Source organism: Myotis myotis, unplaced genomic scaffold, assembly GCF_014108235.1.
Source record: "Myotis myotis isolate mMyoMyo1 unplaced genomic scaffold, mMyoMyo1.p scaffold_m19_p_1, whole genome shotgun sequence".
NCBI classification, from domain to species: domain Eukaryota; kingdom Metazoa; phylum Chordata; class Mammalia; order Chiroptera; family Vespertilionidae; genus Myotis; species Myotis myotis.
This window is the reverse complement of record NW_023416313.1, coordinates 14,956,722-14,971,433: the sequence shown is the minus strand read 5'-3', so window position 1 is coordinate 14,971,433 and position 14,712 is coordinate 14,956,722.

Sequence of the window (14,712 nt, the reverse complement as noted above, 5' to 3'; positions counted from 1 at the left end):
TGAACGCTATCTCCGTGTCATTCCTTCTTCGCCGACTCCATCCACACCTTTGGGGACCCCTGGACCTGCTGGGGTTGGACCCCAGCAGTTTGATTCTAGTCAGGGCACATGCCTGGGTTGTAGGCTCAATCCCCATTGGGGGACCTACAGGTGCAGGAGGCAGCTGATCAATGATTCTCATCATTGATGTTTTTGTCTATCTCCCTCTCCTTTCCTCATTGAAATCAATAAAAATTATTTTTTTTAAAAAACAAAGATTCTATTTTGTTTCCCCATTTTGGGGGGATAGAGAGTTAAGTTACTGGTCCAGCTATCATTCACCATTTCTGAAATGGGGAAACCAGAGTTCAAAGAAATTAAATAATTTGTCTGCAGCACCCAGCTGGTAAGGGGCAGGACCAAGGGTTTGCAAACAGGTCCGTCTGACACTGACAAAATCACTTCTGGGCCCAGCCGGCATAGCTCAGTGGTTGAGCATCGACCTATGAACCAGAAGGGCATGGTTCGATTCCTGGTCAGGGCACATGCCTGGGTTGTGGGCTCGATCCCTGTTGTGGGGGGTGAAGGAGGCAGCCAAACAATGGTTCTCTCACATCATTGATGTTTCTATCTCTCTCTCTGCCTCTCTAAAATCAATAAAAATATATTTTTTAAAAATCTTCCAGTGGGTGTGCTTTGGGAAGCTCCTCCTTCCTTGAGTGAAACTCCTCTCTACTGGCCTCCAGCAGGCAGGGGCTGGGACGCTGCTGCCCTGCACTACAGGGGTGTCCCGTTTTCTGGAAACCCCATAGGCCTGCTGCTTTCCCACTTGTGCCCTAAATCTATGATCTGTCTACTTTGTGTCGCTGCCCTTGCCACTGCTTAGGAAGCTGACAGTGTGGAGGTTAATTCACCCCTCTCTGCAAGAGACACGGATGTGACCTGAAGGAGAGTCATGATCCATTTCCTCTTCCGGTCCCTCAAATAACAGATGGAGGGAGTTTGAAATTTGAACTACCTGGTACGATAATATGGAGCCTGTCTCTTTCACTCTAATGATTGCTCGGGGGACTTTGAAATTCTAACAGCTTTCAGGAAAAGGAGCTCCGTGGCCCAAAGGACATTGGCCTTTGTGCCTGGTATCAGAGAAGCCTCAGCTAACGATCAAGTTCAGGCACCAGGCCCTTGTAATCCAAGAGATTTCTGGTCTTTCTGACACTCATCCATCTCAACCTTCCTGTGGTTTAACGTTTTTTATAAATGCTCCCTTCTTAAGACTCTGTAATCTTGGCTTCTGTGACCTTCATTGTTCTGGTTTGCTGATTCCTGCCTCTGGGCTCTGGGCTGCCACTGTGGTTTTGTGAGAATTGTGAGAATAAACAAGAAATCTTTTCTGTCAAAGAAGAGAGTTTAGGAAACCGCCATTTTGAAACTGCAAAGTCCAACTCTCCCTTTTTCCTTTAAATTAGCCAATCATACAAGAATGTGAGCCTAAACTTAGACCAAGCAAGAGTGAAGGGCAGACTGTGTGTGTCAGGGATAAAACCCCAAGCAGACTGTCCGCTCAGTGTGCACGCTGCCAGACCCTGTGTTGGTGCGCACCCTCCTGCAGGAGTGAAGATATTTGCCTGCTGTCTGGCTCCCGAGTATCCTTTGTGTTCTACCAGGACCCCTGGTTTGGGGGCTTGCCTTCTTTTTTTTTTTTTTTAAAAAAAATATTTTTATTGATTTCAGAGAGGGAGAGAGGGAGAGAGAGAAACAACAATGATGAGAGAGAATCATTGACTGCCTCCTGCATGCCCCGCATTGGGGATGGAGCCTGAAACCTGGGAATGTGCCCTTGACTGGAACAGAACCCGAGACCCTTCAGTCCTTAGGCTGATGTTCTATCCACTGAGCCAAACCAGCTAGGGTGGGGCTTGCCTTCTTTCTAACAGTTTGACCCTTCCCCTGACCTCCCTGACAAACTCACAAGTTGTCTTCTCTGCTTTCTCTACAGTCAGCTGTTAACACCGCTCCGGGGCCATAAGTGGGGGTCCATGGGCCTCGTACAGCCCCGTTGCTCTTAGCCGTGGCTCTAGATGCATGTGCCCCTGGGCTCAGCGAAGCCTTGAAAGAGCCCAGGGGACATGACTGGACTTTTTGTGAACTGTGGGTGCCGCCAGATGTGAGCAACACAAAGGAAGAAAGAATTCCATCAAATTCAAGGTCTTCGGGGTTAGACAGAAAAGACATTTAAATATCCTAAGAACAAAAACACAAAAGCCCACAAAAATCAAATCTACTTTGAAAATGTAATAGGATAATGTAGAGCCTTGGGTGGAGATGCAGACTTCTGGGGCTAGATTAGGGGGTATTTCCTTAAGAGTTTTAGAGTCCTGGGCACAATGAAAAAAGAATTAGTACTGAAGGGATTTCCCCCCTTAGATGAGTAAGCAAAATTAACCCCAGGGAGACTCAGGATTAAGAAGAGCTGCAAAGCCAATCAAGCCTAGAATATCAATATTTTTTGTGATACATTTAGAAGTAATCTGTACATGTCTGTTATTCTAATTTCTTGAAATGTTAAGGAAAATTTAGCATGTTAGTACTTATAATAGGTTCACTTAGTCATTTTGCCTTAAAATAGGTAATTGCATGATTGATTTAGACGAGAAATTAAACTGAAATTGTATTAAGTTTGTAAACCACATTGAAACACTTGAGAGAACTGAAATCCATCACTTTGAGGTTTAATTTGTTAGATTTATACAAACTATTTAGGTATCTTGGACGGTTCGATGTTATATTCAACAATTGCAATAATTCAAAGAAACCAAATATATTGAAAGCATAAATGAAGGTTAAAATGTAAACAAAGTACTTTTAAAATTGGTTGTTTAAACTTCGGTAGATTTATGAATAGTGCAAAGATACTTGTAAAAGGAATTTAAGAAGATGATGAGAGAAGAAGAGCTTTTAAAAATTGGAACTTGAACAAATTTAAAATAATTTTTAAAACTGAAATGTGTTCGGAATAACCCTCTCCATGCAGAAAAAGCCAATCTCAACGGCACACACACATAAAGAAAAACAAAATACACCCACTTGACAACTGGGTTGATCTTGAATGTACATTTTTCTGAGTATGTGACCCAAAGAAGTTTAAGAGCTCCTGCTAAGGCAAGAGTCCCACAGGTCTAGTGGCTGACATAAAGCATCCAGCACCCGACTCACAACAGTCTGCAAAACCACCGTATTGGAGTGACCCTCCCAAACAGGTCCCTCCCACAGAGATCCCCCTCCACCCAGCAGACTGTCAGCATTCCTATGCCTTCTCCTTTGCCAAAAACATCTGACCAATTACTTTCTTCTGTTGCTCTTTCTATTGAATTTCCAAATTCTATTGATTTCTGCACTTGCCTACTTCATTGCTCAAATCAAATGGATTCTATTAGAAATCAGTATGAATTAGGTGATAGGTTGGATAGTTCCTTCCGCTTTGCCACAAAGCTCCAAACCACCACAAAACCCTAGAATTTCTTCCCTCTGAACGGTCCTTGCATTTGGTTCCTTTCTCCCAGTCAGACCTTCTTCCCTTTGCATCTCATACTAGTGTGAGCCCTTCGGGGAAGGCACTGGGACACCACAACAGCCCATCTGATAACCAAGTCGACTGCTAAGTGACAAATGAGAGGGGAGCGTCTACAGTGTGCAGACGCTGGACAAAGGGATGCGTCACCTGCCGGGCAGGATGGAGCGGATGGCACAAGATCACACTACTCAGAATGGCACACAATTTAACACACACACATTGCTTATTTCTGGAAGTTTCTATTTAATATTTTCAGACCACGGTTGACCCCAGGTAACAGACACCAGGGCAGCTGAAATCACGGATGGGGGGGACCGCTGTCATGCATGTTGGACTGGTGTGGCCATAGCAGGTTAGGGTGATCACCCACCCCCGCTTGCCTGAAATGAGGAGGCTTCCTTGGATGTGGGACCATTAATGCTGAAATGGGACAATCCCTGGTAAGCCGGGGCCACTGTGAGTGGAAGCCGAGTCCATCTGACTCACTGATGGACCACATGGAAGGAAAAGAAAGAAATCTCTGGTGACTGCCAGGAGTTTAGCTTGAACAACTGGCTGGATGATGGTACTATTTACTGGGATGAGGAAAATGAGAGAGAAACAAATTCAGGGGGGAAAAAATCAAGATGGCTTTCTGAAAGCCCCAAAATGCGCTCCATAACCCTCTCCAAGCGGCAAAGCCACTACATAGCACTTGGGAGAGACCTAAGCTACCCCAGGTCTGCAGAGATCTACAGTGAATACAAATACTAGTAGGCATCAAGCCAATAGCAAAAGCCCTCTGGAATCTCATGCTTGCTGGCTCGTGGTCACACATGAGCCATCCTTCCCAGAGAGAGTGAACGCATCCATTTGCTGCAGATGCGACGTTAGTGAAATCCAGAGTGGACGGGCTCAGACCGACCTGGGCCTCTACGATCTTGTGACAGTAGTTTGTGCTGGGGGCAAATTCAATTCAAGATGAAGATAAAGACAGGAAATCAGCCCTGGATGATTTGTCTTAGTGGATAGAACATTGTCCTGCAGACTGAAGGGTCTTAGGTTCAATTCTGGTCAAGGGCAAATGCCCAGGTTGTGGGCTCAATCCCCAGTAGGCGGTGTGCAGGAGGCAGCTGATCAATGATTCTCTCTCATCCTTGATGTTTCTCTCTCTCCCTCTCCCTTCCTCTCTGAAATCAATAGAGATATATTAAAAACTAATAATAATTTTAAAAAGTTAAAAAAAAAGATAGGAAGTCAGAAGGAGGGGTCACATCAAGTGCCATCCTTCTCTGTCCACTTTCCCCTTCTGGAACCTTCCTTCACCCCCGCTCCAATTCAGTTCTTTCACCTTTTATACACAAGCTCTCTCCTTCCTCAGAGACTGGCTGCCAGTGAAGCTTTGGGTCTGCAGCCTCCACAGCATATGGGCTTCCCAAAGCATTTCCCAACATACTTGGTCCCCTCTCCTGTCAGTAGAAGGAAGAGCTTTCTTGTCCCTGTGACACCTTCCCCCGACAGCCGTTCCCTTGTCAGCCATGCACTTCTCATGTTCCCGCCAACAAACCCAGCCCACACTTTCTGCTCTGCAGCAGCTCCTCCCATGGCTCCCAGACGTCCACTGCCCATCTGCCCAAGGCTAAGGACCAGCAGGAGGCACAGGCCTCTGGGTCCCACCTGGAAGGGCAGGGGGAGGAAGGGCCTAGCTTCTCCCACCCAGACAGGCTCTCAGAGCAGGGGCAGGGGAGTGGCCCTCTCACTGCCCTGATCCTTTCTTTAGTTAAATTTTGTTGTTTTGTTCAGCACGGATTTATTTATTTATTTTGCATTCATTCTGATTATTTTTCAAGGCTTGCATGAAAATATTATTTTTCTTGTTTTCTTGTTTTTCAAAAATATATTTTTATTGATTTCAGAGAGGAAGGGAAAAGGAGAGAGAGAGAGAGATAGAAACATCAATGATGAGAGAGAATCATTGATTGGTTGCCTCCTGCATGCCTTACATGAGGGATTGAGCCCAAAACCCGGGCATGTGCCCTGACCGGGAATTGAACCGTGGCCTCCTGGTTCATAGGTCAATGCTCAACCACTGAGCAAATGCCGGCCAGGCTAAAATATTACTTTTCTTGATTCCTGAGTTTGTGGGCAGCTTCTTACATTGCATGCTGGGGCAAGGCTTTAGTCACCCTTCCCTCGCCTGGGGTCTTCTAGTTTGGCCTTGCTGGAGAGGGAGTCCTTCAATTTTAAAACCAGGATAGTCCTGGAGAAATCGGGAAGAGTTGGTCGCCCTGCGAGTACCCTGAGCACTAAAGCCTGGCTGCCAGAAATCAGATTCTGGCTTCCTGCTCTGTGGTGGGCACAGCCTCTCTGAGAAGGATGGGAGGAGCAGCTCCCTGGGGGGCAGCTACTGTAAGTTCCTCTGTAGTGAGCTCGGGGCAATGCCTGGCACACCAGGAGTGCTTCAGAACATTAGCCGGGAGTATCTGCCACGTGTCCACCATGCACACAGCCTTGCCCTGAGGAGTCTGTTCTAGTGGGGGAGTCAGACTGAGAACAAGTGATACCAAGGATTACTGTGCAGCTCCTGTGCCTGAGAGGGTGCCAGGAATGCATGTGGTCTCTTGGAAAGGAAGTTCTTTCGCTGCTCTCCCATTTGGCATATGGCCCACTCTACCAGAGGTCAAAACTTGCCCAGGATCCCAGAAGAAGAGAGAGGCAGACCAGGGATCCCACACCAGCCCTCGGAGCTGATCTTCTGCCCACTGGAGGAATAAACTCCAGCTGTTTACCTTACAGAAACATCTTTGCGTTAGCAACCACTTGTGCTCATCACAGTTCTCCCCAAGAGGAAGCTTGGAAAAGCCTGAGCAGGTACCACAGGCTGTTTCCATGATGGAGCTGGCTGCCAGGGACCAGGCTGTGACAGAGGGTTTGGTTACTGCACACTCTTTTGCACTTTTGATTATTACCTACTAGAGTCCAGTGCATGAAATTCATGCACAGGTAGGGTCCCTAACTGCTGCCGGCTGCCACACGTCATAGCAAGCAATCAAACTCCCAGTTGGTCGAACTCCCAGTTGGTCGAACTCCCGGTTGGTCAAACTTCCAAGGGGGCACTTTGCATACTTGGTTTTTATATATATAGATTCATAAAGGCTAACAGAGTTAAAAAAGAAAAGAAAGATGAATTATCTTCAGGAGAACCTGAAGTCGGTTGGTCCTTAAATGCATTCAGTTTCAGCAAAATCTGGTTGGGTCTCCCAGAAAGGTCTTCCCTGGCCGACAAGGTGAGCCACCTCCCCAGGGTTAATTCACCCCAGGGGTCTGAATTCCAAATTCCACTGACAAGTGGCTTTCTGATCATCTCAGATAGGCCTGGAGACACTAGGCCTAGGAGTTTTTCCCTCTGGGCCCCACGTGGTCCAGGTTCAAGAATAAGCATCACAGGACAGCTCCTGGGGAAGGCAAAGGAGTTATAACCAGCCTGACTGCTCTCTCTTCTCTCAGTTCATTTGAGGGACAGAAGGAATATCAAAGCCAGTCACTCACATCTGGGATTAACTATGGAATCCAAGGTGACATCAAACCCGAGGCCATTCTGAGGGAAGCTCATTTCTTTCCTTCTGGTCAGGTGACAAAACTCACAATAAAGCACTGTTTTATTTGTTTTTAATTGATTTTATTTTTAAAATTTAAAAAAACCTCTATATTAATTTTTTAAAATATATTTTTATTGATTTCAGAGAGAAAGGGAGAGGGAGAGAGAGAAAGAGATAGGAACATCAATGATGAATCATTGATCGGCTGCCTCCTGCACACCCCCTACTGGTGATTGAGCCCACAACTGGGGCATGTGCCCTTGACTGGAAGTAAACCTGGGACCCTTCAGTACACAGGCCGATGCTCTATCCACTGAACCAAACTGGCTAAGGCCTTTATATTGATTCAAGAGAGAGAGAGAAACATTGATTTGTTGCTTCACTTATTTGTTATGCATTCATTGGTTGATTTTTGTATGTGCCCTAGGGACCAGGCTGTTTGAACCTACAGCCTTGAGGATCAGAATGATGCTGTGACCAAGAATGATACCTAGCCAGGGCATTTGTTTTGAAAATGAAACATGGAGATGGTACCCTGGAGTAGGGAGTGCCCCAGGCAAAGAATTCAGAGACCAAGGTGCAGGTCTCAGCTTTGTCACCCACCTCGGGCATTGGGTAAGGTTCCACGTCTCTGAACCTCTGAATCTGGGAAATGGAGGTGAACTGATGTCCCCTCAGTCCCCTCCTGAGCTCTGACATCTCTATTCTGGGCTTGTCCTCTAACATTCGCCTCCCCCCTGAATCTATAGTCTCGGACCCCAAGAACTGGAGTACCCACTAATTGGCAGTGTTTGGGGGCACTGCTCCCCAAGGCAGGGAACAGGGCCTTCATTCCTTTTGTACATCTCCTCATGGAACACATAGTCCCCAGTTTTGCACAGACTGCCTCTTCCTCACTCTACCTCCTCCTTCAAAATCTCCAGGATGTTCACTTCTTCCTCTAGCCTCACAGTACCTACTGGAGATGGAGCCCACAACCCGGGCATGTGCCCTGCCTGGGAATCGAACCACGACCTCCTGGTTCATAGGCCGATGCTCAACCACTGAGCCATGCTGGCCGGGAGGTGACAAGTGTCTTGGGATCATCTCTTTTATGCTGAGCTGGGAGAGTCTGAAAACTGTTGATACTGGAGATGACCCCAGGGTGGAGACTGGTCTGGAGACCCAGTGGGTTGAGATGCCATTGAAAGGCAGTAAAGTGCTCCCCTCCCTCAATCCATATTCCTAGAGCGCTCAGATGGTCTCCACCTGCCTGGCCTCAACAGATTGGGCCAGAAGTGGACACATGATCTGAGTTGGACTAATCAGTTCCTTGCCTTGAAAAGTGTTTTTGTTTTTGTTTTCTTGCCTGGAAATACTGTGCTGAGATGCAGTCCTGCTGTGGTTGACCCGGTCAGGTAATCCTGAGGCTGCGCACAGCCATTTTCTACCCAGGATGCAGAGAAAGTCCGTTTTCCAGGAAAGAGAGAGATGGACAAAGCAGGGTTCAAAATGACATTTGGGTCACCATGGCTCAGGGGTTGAGCATGGGCCCATGAACTAGGAGGTCATGGTTAGATTCCGGTCAGGGCACATACCAGAGTTGTGGGCCGATCCCCAGTAGGAGGCATGCGGGAGGCAGCCAATCAATGATTCTCTCTCATCATTGATGTTCTATCCCTCTCACCCTCTCCCTTCCTCTCTAAAATAGATAAAAACATTTTTTAAAAATGACATTTGGAGGCAGTCTTGTGGGCATTCCTGTCCCTGGTCAGTTCATGGTCAAGAGCTGGTGAAGTGCAGGCTTGTGCGTTTTCGGATGTCCAGAACTCATCACCTTCCAAAATATGTTTCCTTATTCTCTTGGGGAGTGACCTCTCTTCACTGTGAGTTATCTTGCAGGGACCAGTCATTCCAGGGACCTGCCTCACTATGTTAGATACTCCACCCACCCCAGGAACCGCCGTGTACTGGAGCATGTCCTGAGCCAGATGAGCACAGAGGCCTCTCCCAGGACATGGATCTGGGCAAGTGGCTGACAGGTCCATTCACTCCAGTGACTGAGATGGTGGTCCCTGCCGGGCCCCCTGACTTTGTCCTTCCAGGCTGCCTTGGGGCCTGTACCATCTGCAATTGGATACAAGCTCCCTGTGCCACATCAGTCTTCCTTACATTCCCTTTGTGTTAGCAAAACCAGAGTTGGTTTCTCTTATTTGAAACTAAGAGATCCTGACTGATACAGTTATAGCACCTGTGTGGGTTTCATGAGACAGCCGTATACACCCCCTTAAATGAGCCCAAGTGAATTTCCATTTCTTATGACCAAGAGTCCTTACAGGTTAGGGGTGGGCCCTGGACAAATCACTTTCCCTCTCTGAGTCTGTTTCCTCATGCTGTAACGATGCTACTGATTCCTGCTGTGCAGAGAAGTTGGAAGGATGAAACGCAGCAACAATAATAAAGGTAATAAAGAACAAATGTTAGGTAGTTCGTGGCATGTCCCATGAGCTACTCCAGGTATTGCTCGTAGTGACTCATCCAACCCTCACAGCCACCCTGAAAAGAAAATGCTTTCAGCCGCATTTTACAGGTTAGGAAACTCAGGAACAAAGAGGCTAAGTCATCTTCCCAAAGCACACAGCTAACAAGGGCCAGGGCACCTCAGTAAATGTGTTTTGTTCTTCGGTAAATGGTAGTTCTTATGTGTTCTTGTTAAAAGATTTCATGAGTCCAAAAAGTCAGTTTATGATTTGGGTAACGTCCCACGTGAGAAGGAGGGGCTGGCTGTTCAGGCTCCCACGGGAACAATGGCCAATTGACTGTGGAAGGTGGTTGCAAATCGTAAAATCACTCAGTGTCTCTCCCTCTTCCTTTACACAATCCTGCCAGAGCCCTCCCACTTCCAGGGCTTCCCCTGCCCCCTCTCTGCACAGTCCCCTCTCTGCACAGTCCCCTCTCTGCACAGTCCTCCCTCAACGCTGCTTCCAGCTCAGGCCTCTCTCCTAAGAATCAGCACGTCCACCCACTGCCTGTTGGGTATTTCTATGTCAGTGGCTCATGGGCACCCCAAACTCAGCATGGCCCAAGAGAAACACTGCATCTCTACCCCAAGCCTGCTCTTCCTCTAGAGCAGTGGTTCTCAACCTTCTGGCCCTTTAGATACAGTTCCTCATGTTGTGACCAAACCATAAAATTATTTTCATTGCTACTTCATAACTGTAATGTTGCTACTGTTATGAATCGTAATGTAAATATCTGATATGCAGGATGGTCTTAGGCGACCCCTGTGAAAGGGTCATTCGACCGCCAAAGGGGTCGCGACCCACAGGTTGAGAACCACTGCTCTAGAGTCTCCTATTTCTGTGAATAATGTCAATGTCATCATCCTCTAAGCTTCCTAAACCAGCTGCCCAGAGGTCCCTCACTTCCTCCTTCACCCAAATCCAATCACTCCACCACTAACCCCAGTCTACCCTGCCTGGACGGTCCTCATCTCTCCACTCCCTAGAGCAGACCCTCATTCTTGCCCCATCACAAACCACTGATCTCCAGTCTCTCAAGCCCCCCCCCACCCCCTACTCCAAACCACATCACAACCGAAGTGATGCTTCTGAAATACAAATCTGGCCAGTAGAGGCTCTGCCTCATTTTCAGTGACTTCCTCTTGACCCCAAGATAAAGTCCAAATTCCTTTCTATGGCCTGTGAGACTCCCTGATGTGGGCCCTGCCTACCCTCCCACTGTGAACCTTGATGTTTTCCCTCTGGCACTCCCTGCTTCAGAGAGAGAATGCTAAACATTCCCCTGGGTTTTTCACTATTCATTCACTTATTTATCCAGTCAACAAAAATTTACAGGGCCCTGCTGGGAGCCAGCTACTGGGAGACAAACATGACTTTTGCTTTTATGAGGCCTGCACTGCCTGGTGGATCTGTTTCATCGTCAAGATCTCAGCTTAAATGTCAGTTCCTGAAGGAAATGTCCGTCCCCCCCCCCCCCCCCCCCCAACCAGGCTAAGTCCCTTGGTGTGTGTTCTTAGCCTGTTTTTCTCTGCCATGACATATACTACACCTTACCATTGTTTACCTCTCTCTTTCCTGCCAGATTGTCAACCCACAGGTACAGGCACTGGCTATCTTGCTCATCTGTGTGTCCCTAAGCCTGGTACAAAATAGACACTCAATTCATCATTAATGAATGAATACATGAATGAAAAGCCTTATACTCAGCAAATACTCATACTCCTGGTTTTCCTACATGACTGTAAGTTTTGTTTTCTTAAACAAGAAAGGTTATGTCATGTTTATATTTTTCTCCAAATAGCCTCCACATTCGCACTTAGTGAGTCTTGGTTGAATGGATGGACAAGTGTGTCTCTGTGGAGGAAAACGGGAGTCAGTGAGGATGGCTAAGGCAGGAAGACAGCATCTTTAGAAGACTGAGGCTTGTGGGGAACCCCAGGAATGTGCAGTTACATGATCTGATTGTTCTACAGAGGGGCACGCAGTTCCTTGGGCCTCAGTGCTTGCTGTACAATGGTGTCATGTGGGGAGGTTGACAAAGGACTGACAGCCAGGCCTTTTCCCAAGGCCACAATCCAGTCAGACTGGGTTGAGGCTTGGGCAACGGAAGCTTTTTTAAAGCTTCTCAGGTGGTTCTAACTGCAGGCAGGCCTGGGAAGGTGTGGAGCCTCCTGGAATTTATAAGGCCTTGGCCAGATCTAGGGCCTCAGGTGTGTAGATAAGCTGATAGGGATTCCTGGGTATTAGATATAGACCAAGACTTATAATCAGCGGTGAAACCAAGGGAATGAAGACAGAAAAAGAAGCCAGGACTGTCCGTCTGGCATGGCTCAGTGGTTGAGCATTGACCTATGAAACAGGATGTCATGGTTCAATTCCCAGTCAGGGCACATGCGCGGGTTACGGGTTCAGTCCCCAGTAGGGGGTGTGAAGGAGGCAGCCAATCAATGATTCTCTCTTATCATTGGTGTTTCTATCTCTCTCTCCCCTTCCCTTCCTCTCTGAAATCAATAAGAATATATTTTAAAAAAGAAAAAGAGGCCAGGACCAATTAACCATCCCTCCTAACTGTACACTTATTCTATGAGCCTTATACTGTGAGTTCACTGGGAATAACTTTATGGATAATTGAGCTAGTACATAGTCAAAGGCAACCATGAAAAAGTTCCTGAAAAGATTAAACAAATTTAAACCTATAGAATCTTCCAATAGCATAGAAACCCCCCAGGGGCTGCAGGGTCATCCACTCATTCAACAAACATTAATCAAGCACCTATTATGTGCCAATCACTATTCTAGATACTAGGAAGGATGCAGCTTGCTTGAGGCCAAATTGTGTTCACCGAAAACTCATATGTTGAAATTCTAACCACCAGTATCTCAGAATGTGATTGTATTTAGAGACAGGGATTTTAAAAATGTGATTAAATTAAAATGAGCTCATTAGGGTTGACCCTCCCCCAATGTAATTGGTGTCCTTATATGAAGAGGAGCTTAGGACATAGCCAGACACAGAGAAAGACCATGTGAAGACACAGGAAGGAGATGTCTATCCACAAGTCAAGGAGAGAGGCCTCAGAAGAAACCAACCTGCTGACACCTTGGTTTCAGACTTCCAGCCCCCAGAATTGTGATTTCTGCTATTTAAGCCACCCAGTCTGTGGTCCTTCATTTGGCAGCCCTAGAAGTCTGATAGACAGCTAGCTGCAAACAAGAGCATGTCCCTGTTTCCTAAAGCATGTTTTCTGGGGGCTCAAATGCCTTGGGTCTCAGTGCTTGCTGTACAGTGGAATCATGTGGGGAGACTGACAAAATACTGATGCCCAGGGCCTCTCCTCCGGAGACTTCCATCCAATCAGGCTGGGTTGAGTTTACCTACTGCTATTTTTCAAAGCTCTGTAGCCCCTGTTGAATTTAATAAAATCCACATTCATTGAAAGAGTTCCTTAATTCTAAGTGGCACATACTTTGTACTCGATAAACTCTCAGGTTATGTAGTGTAAACCAGCCTGTCTTTAACAATTCTCTAAGACTTGCTAAGCTCCTTTCATGAACAATAGAAAAGAGGCCTCAGGCTCAGAAACTCCCCCCAGCAGAAATATCTGGCTAGAACTGAGTAACATTGCTGCTTTATTTTCCCCATTATATGTACTTTCAGGGTTACTTGTATTTAATAGCAAGTTTAATGAGTTTCCATTTGTAACAGTAACAGGATGTTTTCATTTCAGAAAAAAATTTAGGCAAAAAAATAAGTGATTAGACTTTGAGAATAAATATTCAATAAATCATAGCAATGTAATCTGTGCATAAGCCAACAATCATGATGCTGGTTTGTAAATGATAAAAGCTTGAAAACCACCCAATGAAGTGATTTCATAAAAATTGCTAGTTTTACCATTTTCATTAATTCACTCACTTTTTAATTCCACCAACACTGAGCACATACTAGCTTCCAGGCATTATGCTAAGCGTTTTCTCATAAAATATTTTACTTAATTGCAGAAATATATGAGAAGACAGGAACCACATCGGCCCCATGCATTGTTGTAGCCCCAGCACTTAGCACAGCTCAAAGGCACTGAAAATGTTGCCTTTGAATGACACATGCATATTTTTGAGTCAAGATCTAACATATTAGAGGATGAATATTCCAACCCAAAGTGCAGGTCACTAAGAATTGGTTGAAATGAAGGGTCAGTTATTGATTATATAACTAGTATATAATTAGTTCCCTAATTATAGTCTCTTTAAAAATATATATGTTGTTATGTGTGTGTGTGTGGGGGGGGGGGTGTTTGTTATTCAACGAGAGTTTGGTGCTTTCTTGAAATGTTAGATGAGCTGCCCTATAACATACAATGGGTTTCTTTCCATCCATCAGTCATCTGTCATCCATCATCCATCCATCCATCTCTCCACCATCTATTCCTCTACCATCCATCCATCCATCCACCCATCCATCCATCCATGCATCCATGCATGCATCCATCCATCCACCCAATAAAAAAACTTGGGGAGGGGCAGGAAACACAGGAAACCTACATTTTTCTCCTGAGAAAACTTGGTTGGCATCTGCAAAGCAATTGATAAAATTCTGCCAATTGCCAGGTGGGGAGAAGTGAAGCTGGTTACCACTACCCCATTTTTTCACCCCCAAGGAACTGGTCCAGTTCCCCCACAATCTTCAAGCACTGTGGGGCCTCAGCCCTGGTAATTAAGAGTTTGGAATTTGTAACAGGGATAGCGGTTGGACTTCCAAGTCTACCAAAGACTAGCTGTGGCCTCCCTGTCCCTAAGTTTTCTCACCTATAAAACTGGAAATATGATAACATAAAAGATTAAGTAAAGATGCATAAGCTATTAGAAGTGTACCTGGCATATGGTCAGTGTCCAACAAATTTCAGTCATCATTATTGCTAGTATGTAATAACAATAATATTGTTAGGGAATGACTGGCCTGCAAGCTCACTTCATCTGGGATTTAGGATTTAGGCACATTTCTAATTGGATAATAGGTTTCAAAACAAGATTATGGAATTTTCACAAAGAAATAACAGCAGACCTGGCTGTGGTCACTTTC